Source organism: Chiloscyllium punctatum, chromosome 27 (assembly GCF_047496795.1).
Source record: "Chiloscyllium punctatum isolate Juve2018m chromosome 27, sChiPun1.3, whole genome shotgun sequence".
NCBI lineage: Eukaryota > Metazoa > Chordata > Chondrichthyes > Orectolobiformes > Hemiscylliidae > Chiloscyllium > Chiloscyllium punctatum.
The window spans coordinates 31,190,532-31,205,440 of NC_092765.1; positions in this window are offsets into that span (position 1 = coordinate 31,190,532).

The following is a 14,909-nucleotide window of genomic DNA, read 5'->3' on the forward strand; positions in this document are numbered from 1 at the left end:
TTGGCTTTAAAAGTCTTGTTATTGCCAAAACTTACATCATTAATTCAGCTTTCTACCTTGCCAAACATGCTGAACCAGGCTAACTGGTCAGAATTTGTGACATGGACACCAGAGTGGAGTCTTGACAGGCTTAATGCGACATTGGATCACCATGTTGGACACCTGGCATCAATATTTTGGGCACGCTCCCTGGGTACTGGTCACATGTAGCCCACAGTTACTGGCATCCAACATGTGCCAGTCTCCAAGAAGCCTCATGGCATAACACTCACATGTACTGGTGGCTACCTTTGTAATGTGAGGCAAGGACAATGTATTTTCAGGGACATGCACTCAGCTCATAGACATGACCAGATTGCATCTCCAGCTTGTTCACTTGTTATCATTGCACTCAATCACTCTGAACCTACCTGGACACTCAAGGCATTCCCTGCCTTGAAATACCTTGCTTGACCTCTTTGCACTTTGCTCTCTCACTCAGAGACACCAGGCTCATATGAATGCCATACTGCCTTGTGTTTAGTGAAAACATAAAGTCAGGAAGCTTGTCATGGCTGTCAGCAGCCCTCAGTCAAGACAAGGAAGACAGCCTTTGCTTAAGGGGTTCTGATACAGTAAGTCAAAGACAGAGTCTAATACCAGTACAGGAGCTTCGACAGGGTCACTCAACAACTCAAGCCAGTCAGAGTCAGGATGCTCTCCAAATGAGGGGTAAGAAGCCAAATGTCAGGTGACCCGTCAACTATCCTGACTCTTTCTGCCCTATTGTGGGCTGTTTTCCTCCTGAAATGAGAGATGCAGATATTAAGGAAATGTAAGTGGATGGTATTGCTGTCAGTTTTGTTGCCCTGAACAAGTGGTTAAACAGTACAAATGGCATAAGGGTTAGTGGTGCCAGGAGTTGAGGTGGGTGAGAGTAAATGAAGGAGAATGTTGCAAGGCAATGGTGAGAGTGGTTGGACATGAGTCTTTCTGAGAGATGGGTATTGTAAGAGATAGATCATCACAGTATCTATTGGAGAGAAGATGGTGGCACTTGCACTGCTGGTTTGGAGAAGGACAGTAATCTTTTTCCTACATTGCTGTGATTTCATCCACATCGCTGAGACTGCACTAACTTGGGTGGTAACCTCAGACCAGGCTGGCACAGTCTGGTGTTGTGACCTCCTCTGCTGGCATTGGGGCAAAAAGGACCTCCACCTATACATCACCCTATCTAGCAGGACCTCCAGGCTCCTGCCTGCAAAATGGTGTACCAGCTTTCTCTTGGATGCCATATCTGGAGCAAATACCATGAACCCGGTGAGGCAACTATGGGGAGGCAATGGCCTAGTGGTATTTCCACAAGTTAAACTGGAGATCTAGGTAAAGTCCTGGGGACCTAGCTTCAAATTCCGCCATGGCAGATAGTGAAATTTGAATTTGATAAAAGTCTCACTTAAATGCTTGATTGTGAGGGAAAAACCCTTTTGGTTCACTAATGTCATGTGGGAAGGAAACTATCATCCTTACCTTGTCTGCCCTACATGTGACTCTAGACTCATAGCAATGTGGTTGATTTGCAATTGCCCTCTGGGCAATTTGAGATGGGTAATGAATGCTGGATTAACTGTGATGCTCACATCCTCTGATTGAATTTTTAAAAGTTCTGGACAGTGCATGTCCAGGTGCACCACGGCCTTTAGAAGACAGCACTGTTAGGAGATATGCTAAAAGTTCTGGGATATGTCAGCAGTGTAGAGTTGTTCTGGGAATGGGCCCTGGTGTGATGGGATGAGAATTCAATAGGAAGACAGCCAGAGGTGATTAATAAGGTGAATTTAGTAAGATACAATGAGAACTCTTGCTAGGCCTTGTGGTGAAAAACTTACCAAAAAGCTTGATGCAACGCACACTTCACTAAACTAACTATTTTTTCAGCTAAGAAGTTTTCAGTTTCTTCCTTACTATGTAATTTAAAAATATTATTTGCTTTTTCTCCTTACCTTGGCATTTTAAGAGTCATTCTTTAATTGAGGGGATGACAAGATTGCTTCTAGGGCTGCAATGATTCACCTCTCTCTTCTCCATATGCAATGTTTCTCTCAGCACTGCTAAAATTGGGAACTTACAATGCAAGAGTCACTGGCGTGAATTTATTCCCTGTTGTGTTTAAAGCTCAATGGTATGTTAAAAGCATATCACCACCCTTTTAACATTTTAATGCTGTAAAGTTAATCTGATGCATGCTAGGATTGTGATGTTATACCAACATTTATCAAACATCAGCACCCAGAATCATGTTAACCTGGGTAGAGGTGGAGCAGGGGACTCCTTAGGTGTCAATGTAGTGATCTAAAGATGAGAAGAAGGCCTTTGGCCCGTCAGGTCTGCCCTGGTCAAAAGCCACCTAACTATTCTAATTCAATTTTCCAGCACTTGGCCCATAGCCTGGTATATCTTGGCATTGCAAGTGCACATTAAAATACTTCTTAAACGTTATGAGGGTTTTGCCTCTACCAATGAAATCCAGATTCCCACCATCCTCAAGATGAAAATGTTTTTCCTCACATCTGCACGAAGCCACCTGTCTCTTACTTTCAATTTCTGCCCCCTGTTCATTGTTCCTGTCAGATAGGGAGAAAATGTCTTCTTGTCTCTGCCTCTCAATACAAACATCTCAGTTAGGTCCCCCTTCAGTCTCCTTTGCTCCAGGGAAAGCAACCCCACAATATCTTTTCAATCTTCATGACTAAACAGCTAGCACAGGCACTGTACTGACAAATCTTCTCCATGATCTCTGCAGTGCATTCACATCCCTCCTGTGAATGTGGATTCCAGAATTGCACACCACAGTCTAGCTAGTACATAATTAGTTATCAAACCCAAAGTAAATTTATTACTTGGTCATCTTTAAAATGAGACTCTAAAAGTGAGAAAACTATTTTGAACTAATGGATAAATGTTTCCAGTTTATTTTGTAAAAGGCACTTATTATTCTACCCCAGCTATCTATAATAAAAACATTTTTTCATAAATCTTGCTGTAGTGGCCCCTGCTGGTCAGGTGCAGTAAGTATATATTCAGAATTCAAATCTGTATGGATTAACTATAATACAAACCAACAAATTAACAGTGTTTTCTTTTAAAACATGATTTAAAGTTAATTCTAAAATCTTCATATTTTGATGTATTAATGTAGAGTAACAGTTCTTATTGTGAAGTGATACTACTGTAGAATATATGGAAATTTCCTGAAGGCATAAACATTTGGAAAACCTATGACTGACAAAGGTCTGTGGACTTAAGATTAGTGGGCAGAAAAATATAATGAGATTGCAACATAGGAACTTGAAGCCAGAGGAAATCTATGCAGAAGTAGAACTTAAGAAATAATTTCCTTTGTTTTGGAAAATTCACAAGAGGTATTACAGAATAATATAAATGTGTAAATACAGAATAAATAAGTACAGAAAAATGTTTTTACATTGTGTTACAATGTTTATGCAAGTCAAGATTTGGCAGGCGTAACAGAACTCAACATTTTACTAGAAAGCATTGAGTAATAGTTCGGTGCGGTATTTAATAAACCAAAGGGACGCATCTGCAAACATCAACTGACTCTGGGCTGCAAGGTCAATCGATGAATTAGAAATCAATCCCTAATCTTCCTGTATCTTTTCTGCTACGTGTTGATTTATCTAATGTGTAACCATGACCAGTGGGTAAAACAAACTGTAAGACAGAATAAAACACAATACAAAGCTAAGCAACAAAATAATTAATTATGTATCGAAAACTGAGCAATAAAATCTTATTAGGTCAAAGCAGTTTCACACACAATGAACAAGTAGGACATGTTATGAAGCAAACATTTTATGTACCACTAGTTTAGTGGTGTTGACTGTGGAAGACAATAATCAGTGTGATGATACTCTGGCTATAAGAGGTGTATTTTGTCCTTCTTTTGTGTGAAGAGAAATTGAGACAGAGGTCTGAGTGGTCTGTTCCAAGTCAATAAAGTAAACAGCTTGTGAGTCCTTAGGATTTTTGTTTTTGAGTTGAAACAATAGAAACTGCATGAAGGTTGGGGTCAAGCTCCCAGAACCAGAATTTTCATTTAACTTTTAGTATTTGCTGGGGTGTTGAATGTGGATGAGAAAGCTGTTATTTCTCTCTGTGTTACAGCTAAATGCTTGGGTTCTCTTCTGCTGCTCGAATTACACATGAGACAGTCTATTTGACTGAATTTGCCTTTGCCAAGGGTGTATTTATAGGATGTCACTATATTGGAACAGTTGCTGTTTAGTAGTTAACTAATCTATTGTTCTATTAAGTTTTTTAATAGTGTTAAGTTATTCCAATTTTTTTTTCTTTTGTTTGTATAGTGGAAGAATCAAGTATGTTTTGCTTCAAGCTTGGCAGTGTGACCAACTGAATTGCATCTGGAACATTATGTCTTACACTTGACTTAAAAAGAAGAACAATTTGGGGTCTGGGCTATTTTTAAAACGTATTTGAGGGCATTTGGTCTGGTCCAGAACATCAGACATGATACCAGGTCTACTTGATGTTTAAACAATGCTGGGACATGGATAGATTGAGAGATTTAAGACATAGCCTTAAATTTAACATTTTATCTAAAGAGTAGTGCTTTCAGTAAAGTAGCTAAAAGAGTCCTTGAATATGTTTAAGGCAGAGGTAGGTAGATTCTTGTTTTGCCCTTGTGGTGCCCTTGTGTGTCATCAGCACATTTGGCAACCATACCTTAAATTCCCTCCTCTAAATCATTTCTATGAATTCTAAACAATTGCCCTAGTATTGATCCATTTGGTATATCTCACCTACCTGAAAATTAATACCATTAACCAGCCAACTACTCTTCTATCTACTTCAATATGCTCCACCCCACACCAGAAGCATTTCTTTTCCATTATGATCATTGATGAAGCAGCTTCTCAAAGGCCTTCTGGAAGTGTAAGTTCTAAACATCCACATGTTCCTCTTTATCCACTTCACGTTACCTTCTCAAACAAGTCCAACAGATTAGTCAAATATAACTTCCCCTTCACAAGATGATGTGGACTTGGCTGAGTACCTTGACCTTTTCTAGCATTTTCCCTGTGACAGATATTAAGCCAATAGGCCTGTAATTTCCTCTTGTGTCCCTTTCTTTCAAATAAAGTAGTTACATTTGCAATCTTTCAATCTAATGGAACCAAGCCCAAATCAAGGAGGTTTTAAAAATTAAAACCAACAAGTTGAATATCTCATTAACCATTTCTTTTACGAACCTAGATAATGTCCATTAGGACCTAGCCTTTAATCTAATATGCCAGTTCACTTTCGCCAATTCTACTTCATTGCTCTTATAACTGCCCTTACTTAACTTTAAGAAAATAGTTTTCTGCCCAGTCTATTTTTGTGAAACTAACTATAAAATTCAATAACATATGGTTGCTGCTCCCTAGGCACCTTCACAATGAAATTGTTAATTCATTCTATCTCAATGCATAATCCTAGAAAGTATATAGCCTGTTCTCTGATCAGCTTCAGAACAGGCTATTCAAAAGAGACTATCCCAAAAACACTATGAACCTCTCCTCTAGGCTATCTTTGCCCATCTGACTTTTTCACTCAATGTGGATTAAAACTTCCCATGATTGTTACCATGTTTTTTTTCCAACAAGTTCTCATTATTCCTCCTTTTGTCATTACTGTTTGGGGATTTACAGGTGAGTTGAACCTAAAGCCTCCTAACGCAGAGACAAGTACTACCAATCCACATCTGGCATAAGCCAATTAGCTGCAGTCAGATGGACCATGTCCTTTAAATATTCGATGGTGTGTTACCATTTGTACAGATAGCTGGAATACTGCACCGGCCAACTGCCTGGGAGGCAGGGTCAGAGATGGGGAACATCTCGAAGGATGGGGTCTATTTAAACAGAATTTATGAACTGTTTGTCCCAAAGGAGCACTACAATGTATCTTGCCATGTTTAGGCATTTGCAATATTGGGTGACCCAGAGGCTGCATTAGGTAGAGTTTTATGATCGCAGTCTTGGTGAAGAACACAGCAACTCATCAGGCCTCCGGTTTCTTAGGAGAAAGTGAGGACTGCAGATGCTGGAGATCAGAGTCAAAGAGTATGGTACTGGAAAAGCACAGCTGGTCAGGCAGCATCCGAAAAGCAGGAGAGTCGACGTTTCAGGCACAAGTCCTTCATCAGGAACGAGGCTTGAGGGCCAAGGGGGCTGAGAGTTAAATGGGAGGGGGGTGGGTCTAGGAGGAAGGTAGCTGGGGAGAACGTAATTGGGGATGTGATAGGTAGATGAAGGTGGGAGTGGAAGTGATTGGTCAGAGGGGAGGGTGAAGCAGATGGGTGGGAAGGAAGATGGACAGATAGGACCTGTCCTGTTTTTGACAATTCCTCCACCTCCGCTGCATCTGCTCCCAGGAGGACCATTTCCACCACAGAAGATCCCAGATGGCCTCCTTCTTCAAAGACCGCAATTTCCCCTCCCACTTGGTTAACGATGCCCTCCAGTACATCTCTTCCACTTCCCACACCTCAGCCCGTGCACCCCACCCCTCCAGCTGCAACAAGGACAGAACCCCCGGTCCTCACTTTCCACCCCACCAACCTCCGCATACATTGCATCATCCTCCACTATTTCCATCACCTACAAACAGACCCCGACACCACAGATATACTTCCCTCTTTATCCCTATTTGCATTTCAGAGAAACCCTTCCCTCCGCGACTCCCTTGCAAGGTCCACGCACCCCACCAACCCACCCTCCCCTCCCGGCACCTTCCCCTGCCATCGCAAGAAGTACAAAAGGGAATTCATGGAATGCTTACAGGATGGCTTTTTGGAACAGCTTGTCATGGAGCCCACAAGAGAGCAGGCTATTCTGGACCTAGTGCTTTGCAATGAACCAGACTCTATAAAAGATCTTAAAGTAAGGGAACCCTTAGGAAGTAGCGACCATAATATGGTAGAGTTCAGTCTGGAGTTTGAAAGGGAGAAGGCAAAATCTGATGTAATGGTGTTACAGTTGAATAAAGGTAATTATGAGGGCATGAGAGAGGAACTGACTAAAATAGACTGGAAGCAGAGCCTAGCGGAGAAGACAGTAGAGCAAAAATGGCAGGAGTTTGTAGGTATAATTGAGGACACTGTACAGAGGTTCATTCCCAAGAAAAGAAAGATTAACCGGGGAGGGATTAGACAACCTTGGCTGACAAAGGAAGTCAGGAAATGTATTAAAGAAAAAGAGAGATCCTATAAAGTGGCTAAGAACTGTGGGAAATCAGAAGATTGGGAAGGATACAAAAGCCAACAGAGGATAACAAAGAGTGTAATAAGAAATGAGAGGATCAAATATGAAGGTAGGCTAGCCAGTAATATTAGAAATAATAGTAAAAGTTTCTTTCAGTACATAAGAAACAAACGACAGGCAAAAGTAGACATTGGGCCACTTCAAACTGATGCAGGGAGCCTAGTGATGGGAGATAAGGAAATAGCAGGAGAACTTAACAAGTACTTTGCGTCAGTTTTCACAGTGGAAGACATGAGTAATATCCCAAAAATTAAAGGGTGTCACGGGGCTGAGTTGAGTATGGTTGCCATTACGAAAGAGATAGTGCTAGAAAAGTTAAAAAGTCTTAAAATTGATAAATCTCCTGGCCCCGATGGGATACACCCTAGAGTTCTGAGAGAGGTTGCTGAGGAAATAGCAGAGGCACTGGTTGAGATCTTTCAAGAGTCACTGGAGTCAGGAAAGGTCCCGGATGATTGGAAGATGGCTGTAGTAACCCCCTTGTTCAAGAAAGGATCAAGGCAAAAGATGGAAAATTATAGGCCAATCAGCTTAACCTCGGTTGTTGGTAAAATTCTAGAATCCATCATTAAGGATGAGGTTTCTAAATTCTTGGAAGAGCAGAGTCTGATTAGAACAAGTCAACATGGATTTAGTAAAGGGAGGTCATGCCTGACAAACCTGTTGGAATTTTTTGAAGAGGTAACAAGTAGGTTAGACCAGGGAAACCCAGTGGATGTGGTCTATCTGGACTTTCAAAAGGCCTTTGATAAGGTGCCACACGGGAGGCTGCTGAGCAAGGTGAGGGCCCATGGTGTTCGAGGTGAGCTACTGGGATGGATTGAGGATTGGTTATCTAACAGAAGGCAGAGAGTTGGGATAAAAGGTTCTTTTTCAGAATGGCAGCCGGTGACGAGCGGTGTCCCGCAGGGTTCGGTGCTGGGGCCACAGCTGTTCGCATTATATATTAATGATTTGGATGAGGGAACCGGGGGCATTCTAGCGAAGTTTGCCGATGATACGAAGTTAGGTGGACAGGCAGGTAGTACTAAGGAAGTGGGGAGGCTACAGAAGGATCTAGACAGGTTGGGAGAGTGGTCCAGGAAATGGCTGATGGAATTTAACGTGAGCAAGTGCGAGGTCTTGCACTTTGGCAAAAAGAATAAAAGCATGGACTACTTTCTAAATGGTGAGAAACTTAATAAAGCCAAAGCACAAAGGGATCTGGGAGTGCTAGTCGAGGATTCTCTAAAGGTAAACATGCAGGTTGAGTCTGTGATTAAGAAAGCGAATGCAATGTTGTCTCTTATCTCAAGAGGGTTGGAATATAAAGCAGAGATGTACTACTAAGACTTTATAAAGCTCTGGTTAGGCCCCATTTGGAGTACTGTGTCCAGTTTTGGTCCCCACACCTCAGGAAGGACATACTGGCACTGGAACGTGTCCAGCGGAGATTCACACGGATGATCCCTGGAATGACAGGTCTAGCATATGAGGAACGGCTGAGGATACTGGGATTGTATTCGTTGGAGTTTAGAAGATTAAGGGGAGATCTAATAGAGACGTACAAAATAATACATGGCTTTGAAAAGGTGGATGCTAGAAAATTGTTTCTGTTAGGCGAGGAGACTAGGACCCGTGGACACAGCCTTAGAATTAGAGGGGGTCATTTCAGAACGGAAATGCGGAGACATTTCTTCAGCCAGAGAGTGGTGGGCCTGTGGAATTCATTGCCACGGAGTGCAGTGGAAGCCGGGACGCTAAATGTCTTCAAGGCCGAGATTGATAGGTTCTTGTTGTCTAGAGGAATTAAGGGCTACGGGGAGAACGCTGGCAAGTGGAGCTGAAATGCGCATCAGCCATGATTGAATGGCGGAGTGGACTCGATGGGCCGAATGGCCTTACTTCCACTCCTATGTCTTATGGTCTTATGGTCTTAAAACTTGCACGAGCACCTCCGCCCTCATCTCCGCCCAAGGCCCAAAAGGATCCTTCCACATCCAACAGAAATTTACCTGTACTTCCACACACGTCATCTACTACATCAAATACACCCGATACGGTCACCTCTACATTGGGGAGACAGGACACCAACTTGAGATCGTTTCAGAGAACAACCCAGGGACACCCGCACCAACCAACCCCACCGTCTGTAGCTGAACACCTTATCACCCCCTCCAACTCCCTGCCAGGGGCATGCAGGTCCTGGGCCTCCTCCATTGCCAAACAATAAACCTGAAGCCTTGAGGAAGAATGCCTCATCTTCTGTCTTGGGACCCTCCAACACAGGAATCAATGTGGATTTCACCAGTTTCCCCATTTCCCCTCCCCCCACCTTTTCCCAATCCCAACTTGGCACCGCCCTCTTGAACGGTCCTATCTGTCCATTTTCCTTCCCACCTATTTGCTCCACCCTCCTCTCCGACCTATCAATTTCACCCCCACCTTCATCTACCTATCGCATTTCCAATTATGTTCTCCCCAGCCCACTACCCCCCCACCCCCCACTCCCATTTATCTCTCAGCCCCCTTGGCCCACAAATCTCATTTCTGATGAAGGGCTTGTCTCCTGCTCCTCGGATGCTGTCCGACCGGCTGTGCTTTTCCAGCACCCCATTCTTTGACTCCTGTTTCTTAGCCAACAGGATCTACTGAGCACAGTGGTCACTTTGGCTTCTTTGTGTAATTGACTAATAAAAAATGGTTTTGGGATGTTAGCTGTGCAATAAAACATAAAGGAAATGTACTTATGAAGCTTCCTCCTGAGTTGGGTAAGTACTTGATCTGTTCATTAGCAAATCACAGAATGGTAATGAGCCATAGAATAATTGTGATACAAGTGACTATCTCATTAACCTGTTATTTTAAGAACCTACAAAATGTCCATTAGGACCTAGCCTTTAATCGAATATGCCAGTTCACTTTAGCCTACTTCTATGCTCTCATAACTGCCCTTACTTAACTTTAAGAAAATAGTTTTGTATTCATTCTTCTTTTTCTGAAACTAAATGTAAAATTCAATTATATGTGATTGCTGCTCACTATCATGCACCCGTCAAGTCTGGATCAGAGGTAGAAATCAGGGGTTAATTGACTATTTTGATTTTAACTCCTCTATGGCCTCGATGTATATTGGTGGAGCAAATTAAAATTCTCTTTTAAGTATCTACAAGTTGTCTCAGATAGCAACACCGTTGCTCTGAACCAGTCCCATTATCTACATTTTATTGCAGTACTGAGAGTGTATTGTACTGTTGAAGATGCTATCTTTTGGATAAGATGTCAAACTAAGGCCCTGTCTACCTGTTATTAAAAAGCACATGCAATGGTTCAAAGGTAAGGGAGCTCCACTGATAACTTGGCTAATTTTTCTCCCTCAATGAATACCACTAAAATTAACTCATCATACATTTAATTTGCACAATCCTCTTAATAAAATATATTGCCAACATAAAAGCAGTCGACATTGGATAAGAACATGTCATATAAATGTATTTTTGTACTTTTACCATTGGGGCACCTAGAGAAATTATGGCAGGGACTGGTTTAGGGAGATGTGACAGCTTGATTGAGTTTTCCCCATGTTGTAATTTTATTTTTTATTAGCAGTGCCATAGTGGACAGCTACCCTGAAATATGTGATATTATGCAACATAATTTTAATTGAAGATCACACTTAATTTTAATCTTTAAAAAAATTGCTTGTGAATCCAACTTTGAGTAAATATGTACTTTTATGTTAAAGATTAAATTGAAAGTCCACAAACAAAAGTCAGTAGATTAAATTACATCAGATGAGCCAACAAGTTTTGAAGAAAAAATACTTTAAGTGTGTACTGGTAACATTTAATTCACAAGGTGTTATCAATGCTGTATTCCCCACAAAACTTCATTTAACCTTCCTCATAGCCTCAGCATCAACAGTTCCTGTTAGTAAGGACGGAAAGTATCCCATTTCCAAAAGTAGCTGAATATATCTCCCCAGAAGAACAACATATTCAAGTTTAAAATCGACACATATCGGATTTAATGGATATTTTGGAATCCAACGTTTGAGAAGGAGTCAGAAAGCACGGCAACTATGACTTCAGTCATCTAGACTTTGTGTTCTTAAATTCCCTTCCGAAAGCAAACTGATACTCCACATCTCCCTCGACCTTTAAGACCATCTTTGAAACCCACCTTGTTAATCAAGATTTTGGATGCTCTCCTCATAACTTGTGTATTTGCTTGGCGTCTACACTTCAGCCTGAATATGCCTATGTGAAATATTTTCAGGTGTTTTTCTACATTAAAGGCAGAAATAAGTTGACGATAATGTTCCTGATGATAAGATGAAAACCTGAGTTTATTCACATTTTGATCTGAGTTAGGATCCTGTATGACATCGTGTTAATTCTTTTAATACATATCTATAATATATGCACAAATCATTGAAGCTAGCAGGCAGGTTGAGAACTCAGTTAGAAAGGCTTACAGGATTCTAAGGTTTATAAATTGGTACACACAGTACAAAAGAAAGAAAGCTATGACAAATAAATTAGGAGCAGGAGTAGGTAATTTGGCACCTTGAGCCCGCTCTGCCATTCAATAAGATCATGGCTGATCTGATTATTTCACATTTTTTCAGACCCACAATAACTTTTCACTGTCTTGCATATTAATCTATCTATGCCTTCAAAATATTTAAAGACTTGTTTTCACTGCCTTTTGGGGAAGAGAGATCCGGGGGGCTCACAATTCGTGAGAAAGAAATTCTTCTTAATTCTGTCTTAATTAGGTGACTCCTTATTTTTAAATAGTACCATTTCATTCTAGATACTTCCACAAGAGGAACCAGGCTATCAACATCCATTTTGTCAATAACCCTCAGGATTTATATTTCAATCAAATCGCACCTAACTCTTCTAAACTCCAATAGATATATGCCTATGTACAAATCTCATAAGATACTCCAGTAAACCTTCTCTGAACTGCTTCCAATGTATTTACATCTTTCCTTAAATAAAGAGACCAGTATTGTACAAAGTACTCCTGAGGTGGTCTCACAAATGCCCTGTCCAGCTGAATCTATATTTTTGTATTCAATTTCTGTGTTAGAAGATAACTTTTCTAATTACTTGTTGTACCTGCATATGAACTTTGTGCAATTCATGTAGTAAGACACCCAGATCTCTCTGTATTTCAAAAGTCTGCAATCTTGCACTATTTTGAAACTATACTTATTTTTATTTTTCCTGCCAAACTGGACAATTTCATATTTTTCCATGTTATTTATTTATTTGACCTTTTCCCATGCGCTTAACACAGCTTCGCAGTTTCCTTATGTCCTCTTCACAATTTACTTTCTTACCTTTATTTATGTTATCAAATTTAACATCCATACTTTCCATCCAACTCATTTATATAAATATGAAAAAAATGAGGTGCCAACAGTGATTCCCATTTGTTACATCCTGTCAACCAGAAAAAGACCAATTATGCTTACCCTGCTTCCTGTTAGCTTGACAATCTTCGATCTATATCAATATAGAATCATAGCAACCTACAGTGAGGAAGCAGGCCATTCGGCCCATTGAGTCCATACCAAACTTCTGAAGAGCATCCCACCCAGACCTATGCTCCTAGCCTATTCCTGTAATCCTACATTTCCCATGTCTAATCCACGTAGCCTGCATCTCCCTCGATGCTGTGGGTAATTTAGCATGGCCAGTCCACTTAACCTGCACAGTTTGAACTATGGGAGAAAACTGGAGCACCTGGAGGAAACCCACGCGGACATGGTAAAAATGTGCAAACTTCACACAGACAGTTACCCGAGGGTAGAATTGAACCTGACCACTGTGCTGCCCAATATGGTTACCCTTCACACCCTGAGATTTTGCTTTCTGTAATAATATTTGATATGTCACCCTATCAAATGTCTTCTAGAAATCTCAACACAGTAAATTCACTGGTTCCCTGTCATCCTTTAAAAGATTCCAATAAATTGGTTAAACACAACTTCTCTTTCATAAGACCATGTTGACACTGCCTGATTGCCTGATATGTTTCTAGGTGCCCAGAACCTGTAATAATAGCTTCTAACATCTTTCCTGCTACAGAGGTTAAGCTAACTGTAGTTCCCTAATTTCAGTTGCCCTTTTCAAATAAAGGAGTTACATTTGCTATTTTCCAATCTAAAGCAAACTTCCTCCAATTGTAGAATTTTGGAAAGTTAAAACCAATACATCAACTATCTCACTAGTCACTTCTTTTAAGACCCTACGATGAAGTCCACTAGTTCCTTGTGACTTGCAAGTCTGCATCTCCAAATAATTACTCAGTACCTCTTCCCTTATGACTGTATTTTTTCTGCATTCTTCTCTTTTTCCCATTTCCCGATTTGTAGCATTTTTTCTGAGATATTACTTATATTCCTTAATTATGTTCCAACATTAATTCCCCAGACTCACTTTCTTTGGAATGAGCTTTCACTTTATTAATTTGTATGTTTAAAATATATATATAATATATAGAAACTTGTACCATCATTTTTATGTTTCAATCTGGCTTTTTCACATTATTGAACTTTTGCTCCCTTAGTAGTCTTTTTTGCTGAATTTTATATTCTATCCGATCTTCTGGAGCCCCTCATCTTTGCATAAAAATCTGCTTTTTCTTTAAGTTTGATAATATCTTTAACTTTAACTAGAGATGAGAGGTCCTCGTATTAGAATTTATTTTTGTCATTGGAATGTATCTGTTCTGTATATCCTGAAATACCCCCTTAAATATCTGACACTGCATCTCTATTGATCTGTCCTTTAACCTTATTTGCCTGTTTAGTTTAATTAGAACAGCTTTCATGCCCTCAAAACTGCTTTTATTTAGGTTTAAAAAATAGTTTTGGATCCATGCTTCTCAAAATAAATGTAAAATTCAATTATATTATGATCACTGCTACCTATGGTGCCTTCACTTTGTGGTTGTTAATTAATCCTATCTCATTACACAGTAGCTCGGTCTTGTCCAGTCAGATCTCTGGACTGCTCCAAATATGGGCTGATCTAAACAATACTGTTCCAAAAACATTTTATGAACTCCACATCTAGGCCACCTTTACCTATCTGATCTTTCTAGTCTATGCATCCATCATTATTGCATATCTTTCTGACAAGCTCCCATCATTTTTTTTTCTTCAAACTCCATTCGACCTAGTCATTGCTGTTAGAGACTTGTACACCACTTGCACAATTGATTACTTGCCTTTTTTTATTTCTCATTCCTACCTTAACTGTTTCTACATGCTGGTTTCCTGAACTTAATTCAACTGTCTCTATAGTGTTAATACCACCATTAATTAACCCCTCCACTTCTTTTCTACCTTCCTGTCCTTCCTAAATGCCATTTAGATGCCAATCTATGTCATCCTGCATATTTATGAAATGGCTACCGGATCATATTTATTTATTTCTATTTGTGCTATCTGTTCATCTGTTTTGAATGCTATGGTTATTCAGATACAGAGCCTTTAGTTCTGTCCTTTTATTATTTTTGTAGCTGTTGATTTAGTGTAAGATACAGACTCTCTATCCCTTCCTGTCATGATCTGTTTATCAT